At 34.8% G+C, this 20451-nt stretch overlaps 2 protein-coding genes across 2 annotated transcripts in view; both read left to right on the forward strand.

Moving 5' to 3' along the window:
* LOC124354378 overlaps positions 1–20451 on the forward strand; it is a 221149-nt gene that overhangs the window by 86138 nt on the left and 114560 nt on the right. The gene's annotated exons all lie outside the window — the stretch shown is intronic.
* LOC124354377 overlaps positions 1–20451 on the forward strand; it is an 84014-nt gene that overhangs the window by 3096 nt on the left and 60467 nt on the right. The window lies entirely within an intron of this gene.

A 20451-nucleotide genomic window follows, 5' to 3' on the forward strand; every position in this document is an offset into this window, starting at 1 on the left:
GTGATACTACCGTGCCGTGTAGTCTGGTAGAGCAATCTCCAGATGTATTATTAGACCGACTCAAGAGCAGACTGGGTTCTATAGACAAATCCATTCGATGTTGCCAAATAGTGCAATGTTGATAGGTAACGTTACACCATATCTAGTGTACATAGTGTGACATTACACATCCTCACTGTGTTCACAATTTGTGCAATTTCCATAGGTAAAGTTAGACCGAATCTAGTGTACATAGTCTGACATTACACATCCTCACTGTGTTCACAATTTGTGCAATCTCCATAGGTAAAGTTAGACCGAATCTAGTGTACATAGTGTGACATTACACATCCTCAATGTGTTCACAATTTGTGCAATCTCCATAGGTAAAGTTAGACCGAATCTAGTGTACATAGTCTGATATTACACATCCTCACTGTGTTCACAATTTGTACAATCTCCATAGGTAAAGTTAGGCCGAATCTAGTGTACATAGTCTGACATTACACAACCTCACTGTGTTCACAATTTGTGCAATCTCCATAGGTAAAGTTAGACCGAATCTAGTGTACATAGTCTGACATTACACATCCTCACTGTGTTCACAATTTGTGCAATCTCTATAAGTAACGTTAGACCGAATCTAGTGTACATAGTCTGACATTACACATCCTCGCTGTGTTCACAATTTGTGCAATCTCCATAGGTAAAGTTAGACCGAATCTAGTGGACATAGTCTGACATTACACATCCTCACTGTGTTCACAATTTGTGCAATCTCCATAGGTAAAGTTAGACCGAATCTAGTGTACATAGTCTCACATTACACATCCTCACTGTGTTCACAATTTGTGCAATCTCCATAGGTAAAGTTAGACCGAATCTAGTGTTTATAATGTGACATTACACATCCTCACTGTGTTCACAATTTGTGCAATCTCCATAGGTAAAGTTAGACCGAATCTAGTGTACATAGTCTGACATTACACATCCTCAATGTGTTCACAATTTGTGCAATCTCCAGAGGTAAAGTTAGACCGAATCTAGTGTACATAGTCTGACATTACATATCCTCACTGTGTTCACAATTTGTGCAATCTCCAGAGGTAAAGTTAGACCGAATCTAGTGTATATAGTCTGACATTACACATCCTCACTGTGTTCACAATTTGTGCAATCTCCAGAGGTAAAGTTAGACCGAATCTAGTGTACATAGTCTGACATTACACATCCTCACTGTGTTCACAATTTGTGCAATCTCCAGAGGTAAAGTTAGACCGAATCTAGTGTATATAGTCTGACATTACACATCCTCACTGTGTTCATAATTTGTGCAATCTCCAGAGGTAAAGTTAGACCGAATCTAGTGTACATAGTCTGACATTACACATCCTCACTGTGTTCACAATTTGTGCAATCTCCAGAGGTAAAGTTAGACCGAATCTAGTGTACATAGTCTGACATTACACATCCTCACTGTGTTCACAATTTGTGCAATCTCCATAAGTAACGTTAGACCGAATCTAGTGTACATAGTCTGACATTACACATCCTCACTGTGTTCACAATTTGTGCAATCTCCAGAGGTAAAGTTAGACCGAATCTAGTGTACATAGTCTGACATTACACATCCTCACTGTGTTCACAATTTGTGCCATCTCCATAAGTAACGTTAGACCGAATCTAGTGTACATAATCTGACATTACACATCCTCACTGTGTTCACAATTTGTGCAATCTCCATAGGTAAAGTTAGACCGAATCTAGTGTACATAGTCTGACATTACACATCCTCACTGTGTTCACAATTTGTGCAATCTCCATAGGTAAAGTTAGACCGAATCTAGTGTACATAATCTGACATTACACATCCTCACTGTGTTCACAATTTGTGCAATCTCCATAGGTAAAGTTAGACCGAATCTAGTGTACATAGTGTGACATTACACATCCTCACTGTGTTCACAATTTGTGCAATCTCCATAGGTAAAGTTAGACCGAATCTAGTGTACATAGTGTGACATTACACATCCTCACTGTGTTCACAATTTGTGCAATCTCCATAGGTAAAGTTAGACCGAATCTAGTGTACATAATCTGACATTACACATCCTCACTGTGTTCACAATTTGTGCAATCTCCATAGGTAAAGTTAGACCGAATCTAGTGTACATAGTGTGACATTACACATCCTCACTGTGTTCACAATTTGTGCAATCTCCATAGGTAAAGTTAGACCGAATCTAGTGTACATAGTGTGACATTACACATCCTCACTGTGTTCACAATTTGTGCAATCTCCATAGGTAAAGTTAGACCGAATCTAGTGTACATAATCTGACATTACACATCCTCACTGTGTTCACAATTTGTGCAATCTCCATAGGTAAAGTTAGACCGAATCTAGTGTACATAGTGTGACATTACACATCCTCACTGTGTTCACAATTTGTGCAATCTCCATAGGTAAAGTTAGACCGAATCTAGTGTACATAGTCTGACATTACACATCCTCACTGTGTTCACAATTTGTGCAATCTCCATAGGTAAAGTTAGACCGAATCTAGTGTACATAGTGTGACATTACACATCCTCACTGTGTTCACAATTTGTGCAATCTCCAGAGGTAAAGTTAGACCGAATCTAGTGTACATAATCTGACATTACACATCCTCACTGTGTTCACAATTTGTGCAATCTCCATAGGTAAAGTTAGACCGAATCTAGTGTACATAATCTGACATTACACATCCTCACTGTGTTCACAATTTGTGCAATCTCCATAGGTAAAGTTAGACCGAATCTAGTGTACATAGTGTGACATTACACATCCTCACTGTGTTCACAATTTGTGCAATCTCCATAGGTAAAGTTAGACCGAATCTAGTGTACATAGTGTGACATTACACATCCTCACTGTGTTCACAATTTGTGCAATCTCCATAGGTAAAGTTAGACCGAATCTAGTGTACATAATCTGACATTACACATCCTCACTGTGTTCACAATTTGTGCAATCTCCATAGGTAAAGTTAGACCGAATCTAGTGTACATAGTGTGACATTACACATCCTCACTGTGTTCACAATTTGTGCAATCTCCATAGGTAAAGTTAGACCGAATCTAGTGTACATAGTGTGACATTACACATCCTCACTGTGTTCACAATTTGTGCAATCTCCATAGGTAAAGTTAGACCGAATCTAGTGTACATAATCTGACATTACACATCCTCACTGCGTTCACAATTTGTGCAATCTCCATAGGTAAAGTTAGACCGAATCTAGTGTACATAGTGTGACATTACACATCCTCACTGTGTTCACAATTTGTGCAATCTCCATAGGTAAAGTTAGACCGAATCTAGTGTACATAGTCTGACATTACACATCCTCACTGTGTTCACAATTTGTGCAATCTCCATAGGTAAAGTTAGACCGAATCTAGTGTACATAGTGTGACATTACACATCCTCACTGTGTTCACAATTTGTGCAATCTCCAGAGGTAAAGTTAGACCGAATCTAGTGTACATAGTCTGACATTACACATCCTCACTGTGTTCACAATTTGTGCAATCTCCATAGGTAAAGTTAGACCGAATCTAGTGTACATAATCTGACATTACACATCCTCACTGTGTTCACAATTTGTGCAATCTCCAGAGGTAAAGTTAGACCGAATCTAGTGTACATAATCTGACATTACACATCCTCACTGTGTTCACAATTTGTGCAATCTCCATAGGTAAAGTTAGACCGAATCTAGTGTACATAGTCTGACATTACACATCCTCACTGTGTTCACAAATTGTGCAATCTCCATAGGTAAAGTTAGATCGAATCTAGTGTTTATAATGTGACATTACACATCCTCACTGTGTTCACAATTTGTGCAATCTCCATAGGTAAAGTTAGACCGAATCTAGTGTACATAGTCTGCCATTACACATCCTCACTGTGTTCACAATTTGTGCAATCTCCATAGGTAAAGTTAGACCGAATCTAGTGTACATAGTCTGACATTACACATCCTCCCTGTGTTCACAATTTGTGCAATCTCCGGAGGTAAAGTTAGACCGAATCTAGTGCAAAAGTGTGTATGACTCATATCTGCAATGTTACAAATAGTTCAACCACTGAGATAAAGTTAAATTGCTTCTAATATAGAAGTGGGTTTGACGCACAAAATGTAATGGTCGTACAAAATTAACGGGGTAAATATACGAGAGGGATCCAATTTATTATACGAGAACTTGAACATTTTTGTAAATTGGAAATCAGCCAAGTCAGGTGTGTTACTATCTGACTGTTAATAACACATAAGTCGTCGCCTCTTTTGCAGATAATCTCGGTTACGTCGTTCTTCAGCAGGGATGAACCCGGTTTATTATAGCTTACGGCTGTTCTGGCACAGTTCAACCAGTATAGAATAAAGCTCTGGCACCTATTCGCAGATAACATCATGACCACGTGACCGTGACCACCAAGCGTTCTGTTTTACATGAACAGCAATCTGCAATACATAGGAACCGACATAGCACTGAGCCCTCTAGGTGTCGTATTTGGCCCCTAACTGACAATAATCATGACCACGTGACCGTGACCACCAAGCGTTCTGTTTTACATGAACAGCAATCTGCAATACATAGGAACCGACATAGCACTGAGCCCTCTAGGTGCCGTATTTGGCCCCTAACTGACAAAAATCATGACCAGGGAAAATAAGGGAGGGTGTAATTAGGCTACCAGGACTCATCCTGAGTTCAAAACCGTTCTTCGAATAATGACCAATTACGTGATCCTCAGGCACTCCGTAAGTATTTGTTCTCCACCGACAACAGTTAAGATATTCACGTCATTCATTTCTCGACTCATTTGGAACTAGAAACTGCTATAATGATCTGGAATGATAATTTATACTAACCTTACAACCTGCCAAGGACCAAAACCACAGAGTTGGCACCGCCGCGCTGCAGCGTGAAGTAAGCTCTTAAGCGCATTTGATTGCTACAATCGACATGCCCCCGAATAATAAACAGAGCTCAGATTTCTCATCATTACTAACCACTAGGCTATTAACATCGTACTAACTCTTTGTTTAAAGTTCACTATTAACGGTTGTTTGTGATACATAACGATGGATATTTGAAGTCTTGTAACTCTATCGTTACTAAGCTCGCACGAAACTTATAAAGGCAGGAAAAGAGAACGAAGCTCAATTCCTCAATCGCTGCCAACGTTTTAAAGAATCTTCCGTTGGTTGAATAATGTACAAGTGAATTAATTCACACATGTTCATACATTATAATTCGGCATTGAGCTCGGAAATAGGAGCTTAACTACCTTTTATTTTTAAATTTGAAGACTGGCATAATAGACAAAAACATCATCCAAACAGATTAACGTGGTTTAATCAGTATTTAACTGGGTTTATTAGTTATCACTTTTTAATTACGTTCTCTTTAATATACTTTTATAGAACTCAATAAATACATATAAGGACGCTTTGTGGTAATTCCACAATTGACAGTAGATTTTAACAGTTATATTTGGGGGTATCTAATCAGTCCCAAAGAAAACCTGCTAAAGATAAGGATATAATGTTTATGAAAGTTAACTGAAGGATTGTAAAGTTTTGTAATCACAAGAATAATTAATTTCTTTTTAAGTGATATTTTAGCAATAGTTACAGTAGCTTTGACACTGGTTTTTATTATTAACACACCTATGAAATTTATAATAAATAGATTAGTGAAAGGATTAATATCAGGTACTTAACACTTCGTATATAACGTAATTAAAGAAGACATAATATATACAATCTAATTTCTACCACTAACTTTCTAAATTTTGTTCATGTGCTGAGAGGTGAATCGAACGATCGAACTTGGTAGTTCTATTAATCACCTCATCATACCTTGGATATAATTAACTATATTATTGTACATTATTATTATATATTATTATATTGATTGTATAAGTCTTCTTATACGCGATACAAGGTAGAAGTACGTCAGATCATGCGTCGCGAAACACTTCGCTAAGGTTGCTTCCACAATTTCAAGCCAATAGCTCATTTCATTATCTAAGTGACCTGCGGTTAGATAGACATGCATATATCATTCAGAAAACAAATCTTTACTCAGACAAAACATTTTGTCTACCTACTAAGTGACAGGCTTCAATGACATTCAACAAAATTCCATGGTTAGGTATGCACTTTCGTATAAATTGTTTTTTCATGTAGAAAAAAATAGGATAGGCTGAAGTTTGCCAAATTGGCAAAAACATTTTAGTATTTATACGTTTAGAAAATATTAAATATAGAGTGCTAATCAACAGGAAAATGCAAGGTAATTATCTAATTCTACTAGAGATTGCATCAGTGACGAATTTATTATGGTACCAGAAATATCATGAATTGCTTTTTTATCTAAGCTGGTTTCCTTGACCTTTATATATTATTTTTTTAGTCGGGTCAATAACCCATACTCGACTGTGGAATCTTAAATTAAACCGGAAGTGAGTGTCAACTGTGGAAATATACTTTTACACTCTATCAGACTCTCGGTTAGCTATAGTCTATTTTCTTTATCGGGACAACAAGGCAAACTCAACTCATAGCACTGGAGATGTGTTAAACCGGAAATCGATTTCAAGGATATAGACATATAGATATATAAGATTTCAAGATAATAGACACTTTTTGACCGAAGTAGATATTAAAAACCAATATTTGTATATAAATATATTTCTTATATGGGCAACAATGCATAATCTGACAAACTAAGGCAGCATAAATACATTAGACCTCATGCAAATGTAAACAGAGTATGTAAAAGACTTTTAGATGGTTCGTTGATAAAAAAACCCGTAGACGTAATGCTTCTCAGTTCTACGAATGCACATATTTATTCTTCCTTTGGAAAACAAGACAACCTCATCACATTCAACTGAACTATGGTACTGGAAATACTATAGAATCGAGGAGAATTTTAAACGGTCTGAAGTTGACGCTTTTTGACTACTGTAGGTTTCCAAGGCCTTTATATTTTTGTAATACTTAAAATAAGAACCAGTAAAATTTGCATTTAACTGTTGAATCACTTAATTACGAACACTGAAATATAAGTACGAGATATATGACTATTTATGTTTGAAAAATATCATAAGGCTTCATCATATTCCACCATAAATACTTTTCCCAAGAGAACTGCATTCTTCAATTATTATAATTGCGTGCGAAGCCACGAGTAAATGCTGCTATAAATATAAACTACCGTTCTCTGAGATGAAACTACCCTTGTGGCGATGACATTGTTGTAATTCTATAACCAAGTTGGATTAATTACCAAGTATGTATTTGTAATGTACACCTGTTACTCTCAGAAACACGTCCATAAATGTTGCATACCTATCTTCATCACCTCCTTTATTCACCACCGATAAACACCTTAAATTAAGAAAATGTTTAGGCTACACAGTACAATGTGTTAAACGGTGTACGTTTTAAAAATGTATGGACTATTTAACGTGTAAAACTTGGTACGCTAACAACTTGTCAATTGACACTTGTAAATCTTCCTGTTATTAACTGATGGTAGCGTAGGAATCGACGGAATCATCCTAAAGGAAATGTCTCCTGGTTTCCTTGCACGAAATACAACTGTGGAATTTTACCAGGTGCTATCACACATCAGAGAAGCACACAAGGTTCGGTATTTTAAAGGGCCGTAGCTCAAATGATGGCTTTTACAAAACATAACACTGTGCCCGCATTAATTTACTAAATATATTAAAACTTCCAGATGATTAATTACAAATCAAAGTAAATATATAATTTGAAAAGTTTGATGAGTTAGAAACTATGCTAAAACTGTTCTTCCATTTTGGCATTCATAAATAAATATAGTATCGTTCTTTTCCTTAAGTTTAGAATAAATGGCTTGAAATAAAAATATTGTCACAATTTACAAAAATATTTAGGTAATTAGCTTTATTAAGTTATGTATGTTACACGTAAAGACAACTTTGTAATACCTCAGCCAACACGTAAGATAGCTTATTTATTTAGGTACCACATTTTCTTATGCAAACTCATATAAATAAAACATTTGTAAGCTTTCAAATTTAAATACATTCTGCAGCCCACTACTAAAATAAGTCTGATTTCGGGCATTCCTGCCACAATATTAGTTAGTATATTCTCCGAAGTCAACTTCCCGAAACAAGACTTCGCAAAGAGAATGGTTCCTGCATCCAAGAGTATAAAATATCATTATTATGACGGAAGAAAACAACATAAATTATGGTTAAACATACTGTTTATAAATATCTTCCACCGTACAGTAGTGTTTGGACTAACGATATAGAATGTATTGTTTCAGTGTCGCAGACAAGTGTTTTTATTAGTTTCATTTACAAAACTACTACAAATTAATTAATTACTCTTGCAAATAAACACGACTGATCCAAACAAAACCAATACAACCACAGGCACGGCCGCCGCGAACCTGTTGATTACAAAACTTCTATCAACACCAGGACCGGATTGGTTCAACTCCAATCGGATTACAGTGGAACAAACAGTTGTTCAGTTCGTGTCTGTGTGTATATTAGTGAGTGGGGAATTTCGCCTGTTGATTACAAAACTTCTGTCAACACCAGGACCGGATTGGTTCAACTCCAATCGGATTACAGTGGAACAAACAGTTGTTCAGTTTGTGTCTGTGTGTATATTAGTGAGTGGGGAATTTCGCCTGTTGATTACAAAACTTCTGTCAACACCAGGACCGGATTGGTTCAACTCCAATCGGATTACAGTGGAACAAACAGTTGTTCAGTTTGTGTCTGTGTGTATATTAGTGAGTGGGGAATTTCGCGATGATGTACCGTTTGCTTATCTGCGGATTGGTTGAACAAATGAAGCCCCACGCGCGCACTCCTCCCCTAGCCCCTATACTCACCCCCCAGCCAGATGGGTAGGGGCTAATGTAATCTTGTTTTCCCGCTTAGTCTTATAAGAATTTACGTCTTGGTGGAATTTGCATTGTTCACGAGACTGCCCTCTTTACGCGGATCTCCTAACGATGTAATAGATACATATTATTCGAGTATAATGCATTACCATAACAGTGTAGACTAATTTTGGTCAAAAAATGCAAGCTAACATCCTCCAAAGCTTTGGTTTTTCTCGTGATTAAGGAATGGGGTTATTTTATTCCAATTTAAAATTGCTTAAGTAGTTATTAGTTTAGTTTCATACCATCATAGGTTTTTATACAGTCTGGTTTTATAGTTTTTACACAAAAAATATTAATTAGGATTACCATCAACTCACAAAAACATTTACAATGGATATGTAGTCCTTCCCACACTATATTTGATTATGTTACACGGAATTTGTAATGTTCCAAAAAGTTTGCGTCAATACAATCACCCCACATGTTTTTGAGGACGAGTACACTGACAAGAGTAAATAGGACTGGATGGACAACAAGGCAGTAACAGTAAATGGCTCGACTAATGGTGTTTACGGTATAGCGGCGCGGCCGGCGTCAAATAAACCTGTTTATGGCAGAGAGTACACTAGCCTGGGTAATATTAGAGATAAAACATGTCATGAATCACAGGGAACATGAATATAACATGGCTGTAACAAGTGGTGTGTCGGATATATCGACACTTAGTACACTTCGCGGTCAACGATCTCGCTCTGTTTATTCAGTTAGGCTTTTATTTTTAATCTTTCGTGGATTTGTTAATATTTATTTTAGCTATAATAAAGTCTCTTCAGACCCTGAAAATTTTTCATTCTATATAAAAACTTAACGGTTTGATTATTTCGCGCAATTGTGTTTGATCTAGGTCGGTAATTGAACTAGGTCAGTTAGCGTACCGCAAGGAGCAGGTGTACCAACTGAATGCAGATTGTCGTCGTGTGACCACGGAACCTTCTTAATTGGGTCAGAACTGAGGTAACACTGTTTCTATTCATCTATTCACGGCAGATTATCACGTGGCTGAATTTTTAGGGTGGTTAAGTAGAAAGTCTGGATTTTAAATTTCGCTTTACAAATAATAGTGTACAATAGACCTGTTTAGTTTGTCGCATCGGTTTGCAACGGTAAATATGAACTCGATTAATTTTAACACAATGAAAATTAAATTCACAAAATCTGATGTAAGGAAGGCTAAATTACAGACATGTGTGTATTTTATAGATGTTTTACTTACTTGTATAGTTTAAGTGTTATCGTAGTGTATCATGGATATTCATCACGTAAACTAAATTTTACGAGAAGATTTTTGATTCTGTCAAGTGTCGATCTGTTAGTGGATGTCTTGCTGAAAATTATATATAAAAAAACATTAGGAAACATTTTTAATTTGTCTAACATACTTAATTAGTACTTACGTAACCAAACTCAATGTTCGTGACTATTAAAATGTTTTGCTGAAGCCTGAAACACTGCTAATCCATATATTATATATCTTAACAACAATATAAGCAATACCATTATAATAAAACGCCATTATAATAAAGCTTCCAGTGTTTTATATATAACGTGAAAAAACACAAACTACAAATCTGCATTTGGTCCTGTTCCACATCGGAATTCAACACTCAACGTTTTCCCAGTGTTGCAAATTGTATCGGAAATATTACATTAACTTACCCCCAATAAAGACAAAAGCTAGGAAATAATCTAAATATGTTTGGCCTTAACACTTCCCACAATCCTGAGCTCATGTATTCTCTCCCCTACACGGGGGTATATCAAAGGCACGGTTAAGATGCGGTTTTGGCAAGAAATCTTGTACGGAGATTTATCCGTTTATACAGTTCAGATTTTTAGTTAAGCTTCATGGTATGATAAATTTTAGAATTGTAAATTTGATCTGTAAAACAATTGATAACACAATGTATTCATATATAAAATACTAGCAGTTACCCGCGGCCTCGCACGTAATGCCGTAGGCTTTGCACGTGTATAAACGGTTCTGGATCGATGGACTTGTATTTTGGATGCCAATATTGAGTTTGTCTTGTTGCCACAATCAATAAAATAGACCGAACAGTGTGTATTTTATGGCTATTGTAATTTATTCCGGTCTTTTTGTGCCATTGATGATGTTGCCTTGTCTCGATCCAATAATAATAATAATAATAATAATAATAATATATATATATATATATATATATATATATATATATATATAAGTGGCCTGATTTAATTTTCAATAAACGTTGAATCGCAAAAAATACTTGCTCCGCCGGGACTCGAACCCATATACATATTATTATGTGTATACCGAGTGTTCCAAATTGTATGCATATTAGAGGGATCTTGGAAACTATAAGAGAAACAGCAAAGATGGGCAAAGTTCTGTGCAAAAAATACCAACAAATTCATTATTGATTGATGCGTCGGTCACACGCTGCTCTGCTAAAAAACTGTTTTTAGTCAGATGTTTCAAACTGTCACTTTATTATTAGTAGCTCTATTGAAACATTTTTTACATTAGATGTGCATGAAAATTCTTCTAGTTTTAAAATATTATAATGAACAATTTTTCAAGAGAAGCAAAAAGGAACTGTAGGGTTTGAGTAATTTTTTAAATTGCAATGACAAATTTCTTTCCTAATAAAAATAAATTAGATTTACTATTTTCATAAATACCATATATGTTATACTTCCCTCGTGTATTCATAATATAAATAAAAAACTCGTTATGTATGGTTGTGTAAAGAGAATGTTTATCCTACTATTCGGATAGTTGGTAAACCTGTCTGATATTCACTGCACACATTGTTGGAATCAGCTGTGTGATAAAATATAGAAATTATCAGACAAGGCCAGTCTGAAAATAAGTATATATATTTTTACTATAACTTTTGATTTTCTTGAACTTCTTTGTTATACCTTTCGCTTAACAGCGGTTGCAGACAAGGTTGAAATAAGAAGTGTTATAATCAAGCTTACTGTATACTTTCAAGACTATAAGTGTAAACCAATCGAAAAAAGTAAACTCTGCTATTCAGCCTTACAAAATGTTATATTGAACTATAGTATCGATTGCTCCGTTAAATTTACTGTTTTAAAGTAATTTAATCACTTTCACGCACAAGGAACATTTTGTGAAATTCAGCACCAAAACACTCAAACTAGTATGTTGAGTATAATGGTGAGATGGAATAATTTGTCAATGCGTTATCTGCACTCAATGGAGTATCAATAAAGTTATGATATTTCGTGCAAAAAGTCAGTGTCAGCGGTACAATAGCTGTGGTCCAGTACACACCCTGCGGTATAGGCTACAGTACATTAACGGTGTTGCAGGGTTATATATTCAGTACACTATACTGTATGCAGACCACCCCTAGCGAAGTGAGTCAACTATAGTAAATCTTGCCTTCGACCTTACATAGGACCCCAGCTGGCATAGCACCAACTGGCAACTTCATAATGTCCAAGGCGTTAGTTCCCGATCCATACACGTACTGAGACAGTCAGTGGTCCTGGGAGTCACCATACTTCTTAAATAAATTAAGCATAATTTATTCATTTAAGTTTGGAATGCTGTTTTGTTTTACATCTAATGAGTGCCTTCAGTAAAGCCATTTATATAAATACATGTATAAGAAGGTCTTACTTCGGTGGGAAAACAATATTTAGAATTTGACAAAAACATTTAAATAGAAATGAAAGCGTTTTAAGTTACAAGGATGAAAGTTAGATTCCATGTGTAGCTGTTCTGTTGAAAATTACATTTGGCCTATGCGTCATGCACATATAGGTTAAATGTTTTATTTTCAAGTATTTTTAAACTCCAACATTTTGAAAACTTGCAAGATATCCAAATACTACTGATAAATCCAAATATACAAATAGTAAGCTTTTAAATGAGATCATTGAATTATTACTACTTATATTGTAGTATAACTAGGAAAAGAGTTTCACAAATGAACGCTAGCTCTATTTAGTTTTAACAATTTTAATTAAACATTATTTTCTTCCGATGTAAGATTATGTTTTTTATATTATTATATACATAAAACTATCGACTGTATACTATTTAAGCTAAAGAAATAAATATGTACACTGGTTTTGTTTTCTTATAATGCTCGGTGAATATATTCTTTTCATTTTATTTGTGTAGCTAATAATAATTGGTTTAAAATATAAAAATTAATAATTAAAATGTTGGGGTTCTGGTACATTGAAATATGTGAATTGAGAATTTAAATTTCAAGCTTAAAAGTATATAATTAAATTAATGTATCATTAATGTTACATTAGCCAGTAGGCTGAACAGGTAGATCTTCAGAATCAGGAGGTGGTTAATCGTGTAGGTTATTTTTAGATATTGTAATTAATTGATTAAAGTTCATAAAATGGGAATATGATTAGTATTATGATAAATGAAAAATTAATTAATGTAAAATGTATCTTTTCAATAGTCAAATTTGGTTAAAACACTGATAGTATTATTGAAAAACTAGAACTCAAAAAGTGGAAAGTGTATGGCGTGAAATTCTTATAAAGTATTAAAGGTTGGGCCTCGCCAAGAATGTATACTTTTCACCATAGAGATTTTATCAAAAAATAAATACTGACTCTGAGGCATTTGTGTCCAAGCACTGTTTTAAGGAGAATAAAACAAATTTTGGAATATTTACTGGTTCAGTCAAATGAAGAGAAAGAAGGTTACAAGCAAACCAAGCGATGATTCCCAACAAGGTTGTCTTTCACAGCCTTTTTGCTTGTTGTGTTCTCGTCTTCTTAACATTCGTCGCTATACTAGTTTAAGAGAATTTTAATCGTAAAATATTGAAAAGGAATTATTAATTTTGTTCGAACAACTTTCAACAAAATTGTTAATAAAACAAATTGTTCATTTTAGTTATAAATATTCATAAAATTGTTAAAGATACAATATACCTCAAGATTCTGTGTTAAAATTGCCTTTTACGTTTCTTTATTCTATTCTGGATGTTTTTATCCTATTATGCATAATAAAAATAGACAAATTTTTTTAATATGTCTGTGCTAGTAAAACAGGCTATACAATTATTAAATATTATTATTGAAAGAGTAATTGATACACATGAGTATTAATACAAGACGTTTCTATCATTAAAGTGTGAGAAGCACAAAGTAGAAATATTGACATCTGTATTACCCACCTGTAAAGTTTCCATTATGCATAATAGCTGTAGGGGCAAATTGGACTACATCTCCGAGTTATCCTTACATAACTTCCCAACTTTAGTGTTATACTCTAGTTGTAACTAAGCTACAGATTTCAAAACTTCGAGGCTTTCGTGGGATTACAATTTTAAAGCCAGTATAACTTTTGAACGTAATATCTCGTGAACTTTTATGTTATAAATATTGTTCTATGTTTTGGTTATAATTGTTTAACCGAATGGAACCATTTTAAAATAATTCTAAATGGCCTAGTAATAAAGAATCAAGCAAACGTTGAAACGCCTTTCAATCAATGGTCTATAATGTGTTTATTGCAGAGGATGATTGCATACCAGCAGGTATCGTTGACAATAAACTTCACGCTTTATGAAGATATCGTTATGGTTCACTTTTTCAATGTTCAAACGCCCGCGGTCGTTATGCTGACAAGATTCTTCTGCACATGACTACGGAGTGCAGCTTCTAATTCAACAATAGACACGTTCGTTTTTATTTTAACATACCAATCCTCCCTTTGCCAGCTAATAGCATTTTACAGTGTAATATAAATTGAGAAATAAACAAATTAAAACTATTTCTCAACTTCAGTCGCAGTATTGCGTAATTTACTTTTTATCGTTATTACAGATATTTGAGAAAGTTCTGCCAAAAATTCGAAACTTCAGTGTTCGGATCCCATGCATCTAAATCCGTTTAGCTGTTATCTATCATGTAGATAAGAGGACAAAAATACCGGTAGATTACGAAGATAAAGACTCTGCTCACGTTGGAGAGGTCACCATGAATAATATTAAGATAGAATTTTGCACTGAAAACTAGATTTCGTTACAACTAACGTAGCCAAAACTGGAATTCATTCTACATAACATTTGGGACAATAGTCTGAGAAAGTTGTCATTATACTTAATCCTAAAAGAGCCTTTGCGCTTGTTTCCGGAGTGACAGGATATTCAGGATGGAGGTATGGTTAAGTGTAAGGGCCTTCTCCTGTCCAGATCCCGTTACGGAGGATAGCAGATGCTATATTTCAGTCATGTCACCTTAGAAGAAGGGAAGGTTACCTCTATTCCAGTCAAAGCGGACGGGGATAGCATAGACAGTAATACTATCGATCCAGAATCCACCCCAATATCTCGACATTTGATGTTAGTGTTGCGTCACTCATTGACATCAATAGGGTTGCCCAAATAAGTGACACATCGGTTTTTGCCGTACCCAGTATAGGTTCAATAGGAAGGTATAAACCAGCCAGAAGCGAACCTGGCTATATTCTGGAGGTTTTAGGTGCGTTTCTAAGAATCCCATTGACCTATTATTGACTATAGATAATTAAAAATACAGCACGATTACGAACATTCGCCATCGTTATAAGATCATATTTCATTTTAAAATCAATATCAACATGGTGATGAACATATAAAAGTAAAATTTCCATCAAACAGTTTCAAGACAGGATACCACAAGCGAGAAATCTCTTACACAAGCAGGATGTGACTTTTTTAATAGTAAAATCTGACTTTTGATGTGTTCAACATGTATAATGATTTACCTTTTGAATGGTTAATACCTTTTTAGAATTTTATTCCTATAACGGTGAGCAGATACTAATTTTTGGATCAAAATAGTGAGTTAGTCTACCAGCGATCTACGTTAAAGATAATATTGCAGAAAAGCCTCGGTATATAGCAGAGACGCATATCTCTGAGTCTCTGGTGAGCAAATCAGATTAAATCGTCATTTACCGTAAGACGGTGGTGAGGGTAAGTGCGGGGAGGGTGCGCGGGAGTCTTTGCGTTTAGAACATCAAATCCACCGATAAGCTTTCTGTACAGTGTCGGTGAAATCCTCGTCACAAATATTGACACAGACACGTACTAATAACGGTCTGCGCTGTTGTAAATCCACCGATAAGCTTTCTGTACAGTGTCGTTGAAATTCCCGTCACAAATATTGACACAGACACGTACTAATAACGGTCTGCGCTGTTGTAAATCCACCGATAAGCTTTCTGTACAGTGTCGTTGAAATTCTCGTCACAAATATTGACACAGACACGTACTAATAACGGTCTGCGCTGTTGTAAATCCACCGATAAGCTTTCTGTACAGTGTCGGTGAAATCCTCGTCACAAATATTGACACAGACACGTACTAATAACGGTCTGCGTTGTTGTAAATCCACCGATAAGCTTTCTGTACAGTGTCGTTGAAATTCTCGTCACAAATATTGACACAGACACGTACTAATAACGGTCTGCGCTGTTGTAAATCCATTCAATCTAGCTCGATTTTATTACAGAAGTAGATGACAGTCGGTAGAGGCATCCTCCTCCTTGGATATTGTTATTTTGTACTGCGATTCAGGAATAGTTCGATTAACAAGTGGCGAAAATATTGAATCTACTCTTATACTATTGTTTTATGATTCAGACTATATTACGTTTACATTAATCCAAACTAACAAAACAACAATAACGAATTGTACGTTTCGCGATTTAATGAAAACATTAAGTAACCCTTCCCTAAATTTAAATAATTATGTCCTTATATTATAACCATGCTTCAATATGGCATTTTTGTATTGTATGTCTGAATTTTTTCATTTTTCATTAAGTAGTCAATACTGTTATGTGGTTAAAGTTACATTATTATAACTTTACAAAACGATTTGTTTTATTGGGACAAAACAAGTAATTTATGTGTTACTGACATTTCCTAAGTTATTTTTCTATTTTTCAAAAATGTTCAGATCAAACTCCTCTAAGTACGCGAACAAATGTATAATAAAAACACTTTCCTCCATAAATATATAACAATAATATCGAGTAGGCTAAGGAAAGTTGGATTCTTGTAAGATATATCTATAAAACAATGTCTTTCAAATTATACAACCATAAATAAGTAAGTGAGAAAAATGGTATACATTTTTCATTATTACTGTAAAAAATGTATGGTAGTCTTTAGTCATATTTTATAACTCATTTCAAAAAATGTTATTTTAATTTTCTCTGTTTTTGACATAAAATATAATTCAGAATTTAAGTTTCTTTGGAAAGGAGTCTGGCTAAATTTTTCTTAGACGTAGTTCTTTTTTTGTACTTTATCCTTTCTATCCTACATTTGTTTTATTGCACACATTTATACAGAGAGGTTGTTGGCTGGAAAGTTACAGGAAAAGATCGTTGCGAAATGTTGTAAAACTATTATTCACCCACTTATCTTTGAACAAACGACTCACTAATCAGTGAGTTATCCAAGATTAGTGTTACTCCTTTAGTTAAGTGGACAACCCATTACGAATTTGTCACACCAAATAAACATTTTCAGTTGTTATTTAGATTTTACCTTTAAAAATACGTTACATGTTTAATTATATTTTTAAAATGTATAAGTTGAAAGGACATTATTGTAAAAATACATTATTTCTTTCTCCGACGTTTTTGGGAGGTAGGATTTGTGGCACCTTTGGTTCTCCCTTAACTAAATACGCCGCTGAATGTAATGTTTACAAACTGCTATTTGCCATCTCCGACGTTTTTGGGAGGTAGGAGTTGTGGCACCTTTGGTTCTCCCTTAACTAAATACGCCGCTGAATGTAATGTTTACAAACTGCTATTTGCCATCTCCGACGTTTTTGGGAGGTAGGAGTTGTGGCACCTTTGGTTCTCCCTTAACTAAATACGCCGCTGAATGTAATGTTTACAAACTGCTATTTGCCATCTCCGACGTTTTTGGGAGGTAGAATTTGTGGCACCTTTGGTTCTCCCTTAACTAAATACGCCGCTGAATGTAATGTTTACAAACTGCTATTTGCCATCTCCGACGTTTTTGGGAGGTAGGAGTTGTGGCACCTTTGGTTCTCCCTTAACTAAATACGCCGCTGAATGTAATGTTTACAAACTGCTATTTGCCATCTCCGACGTTTTTGGGAGGTAGGAGTTGTGGCACCTTTGGTTCTCCCTTAACTAAATACGCCGCTGAATGTAATGTTTACAAACTGCTATTTGCCATCTCCGACGTTTTTGGGAGGTAGGAGTTGTGGCACTTTTGGTTCTCCCTTAACTAAATACGCCGCTGAATGTCATGTTTACAAACTGCTATTTGCCGTCTCCGTCATGTTGTAAACACTATTAGTCTCACTTTGTGTTTACCTGTCTCTCCATTCTTGGACAATTTTGTCACCATTTATTCTTCTTTTGTTAGCTCCGATTGCGCAATTCGTTAAGGTGCTCGAACTTTTTTTGGCCTCGTTAATTTTTTAACGGGTACTAAGTTTTCTTCTCTCCACCATGTCAATTATTCAAACTTTTTCTCGAGTTTTACTGCTAATACAGACCTACATATTTTCATTTTGTATGATCATACTTTTTTATGGATAGAACCCATTTATATTTGAAATTTTACATTCGTTCTAAAAAAATGCAAAGTATTATATATTAATTTTGTGCACCGCTTGTTTGACTTGGTTGTCCACTAACTTGTGTTGCAGGTCCCAACAATAAAGCATAGTAATCAATCGTGAAAACAAGATTGAAATGCTTGAATATGATCTGAGATGGTTAAACTTTTGTATTAAATTTTTTTTCGTAAATCTGAAAAATATTACATTTTTAGAAAAAGGATAGCTAGGCTATAATCCCTCTTTCTGCCTTATTCTACCCCTCCTGCTAGGCTACTAGGCTGAGCGAGGATCTTATCGAACAGAATAAGAGGAGAATCGATAGATTACAAGGTCAATGTTACTGATTAAAGCGCAAAGGTTACAGACAGGATTAGAACCTGCGCTATCTCTATCCCATACCCAAAATCCAACGTCTTAGACCTCTCGGCAACCGGCACCTCTTATTACAGATAAAACTTTTATCACACCCGGTATAGTATATAAAGTGAAGTTGTGAATCTGTACTGGAACAATTAATAGTTAAAAAAATTTATGTTTAAATTATTTTTCACCAATTGGTCCTGTTTTAGAGGCATTTTAACTTAAATTTCCTGAACGCATGAAAATTCAAGATATACTCGTATGCGACTCAACAACAAATTATAGGCATTGAGAGTATTAATTTGGATAATTTTGCAAACCGGCTCATGGAAATTGGTTGAATTTAAGTATTTTTAAGGGTATATGTTAATGTTATGACGTGTATAAATGTTACTGACAGAAAATGTTACTTAAAAAAAGCATGGGTTCATTAAATATAACTGTAGGAAATAACAGTTATATATGCTGAAGTTGTCCTAATCTCTCGCGAAAGACCCTATATATATGTAATGTTATTATTATATTATATATGGCATGTATTATTATAATATAATATATATTAATAATAAATGAATATATATATATATACATTGTTCGTTTAAAATAATATATTTTACATCTAGAACAATGTTTACGTTAAGGTTTTTGCCGATCTTCTTGTAGACCATCCTCCATTCGATGTGGAGAGTCAATAACTGCCTTTAAAACTATTACTCAAGTCCAGTATTCATTTAAGTTTAATTTTCACAACTTGAGGCAAGAGAAGAATATTAAACCACCTAGAACAGGACCTACACTGTAAATGTTTCAAACTTTAAACCAGCGTAATTTTTTAAAGAGTGAACCTTTTGAGGTCGGATTTGCGGCATTGTACTCTACTAATAGAGACCTTTAGTTTGTTATACTACTCGACCTCTGCTCTAATTTACATTGGCCTGACATGACAAAAAACGGTAGTTAATTTAAAAAAGTACATTTAATGGTGCAGTGATGATGTACCAATCGTTAGGGGATTAAAACCCGTGCGGAACTATTTTTACCCCCTGTATTTATAAAACTGCAGTAGTACATTAGCCATTGTGGGAGTGACCATTCTGATTGATCGCAATTCATAAAGATAAAACGCAATGAAGATTATATGTAGATGTAAATAGTACAAATATGACTTCAGAGTATATTTGTCTTGCCACTCTACTTGTAATTTAACTTTCTTTACACTTTACATCTACCACATAGAAGACACTGTTGGAGTCAGCGAGTGTTTAAGTCAGAAAAAGTAATAAGTACTGATTGTTGAAACCACTTTTGTTTCTGCTTAGAAAGAATACAACTTACTACATCGATGTTTCAAAAATATTATGTTGTATAAAATATTTTATTTAAGAATTTCTCCATAATTGTTATGGTTTGTCACATTTGTAAAACGATACTGAACTACTTACTGCGTTCATCGCAACAGTCCTTTCTGCATTATTTAGGTCAAGTCTAGATTAT

Source organism: Homalodisca vitripennis, chromosome 2, assembly GCF_021130785.1.
Source record: "Homalodisca vitripennis isolate AUS2020 chromosome 2, UT_GWSS_2.1, whole genome shotgun sequence".
NCBI lineage: Eukaryota > Metazoa > Arthropoda > Insecta > Hemiptera > Cicadellidae > Homalodisca > Homalodisca vitripennis.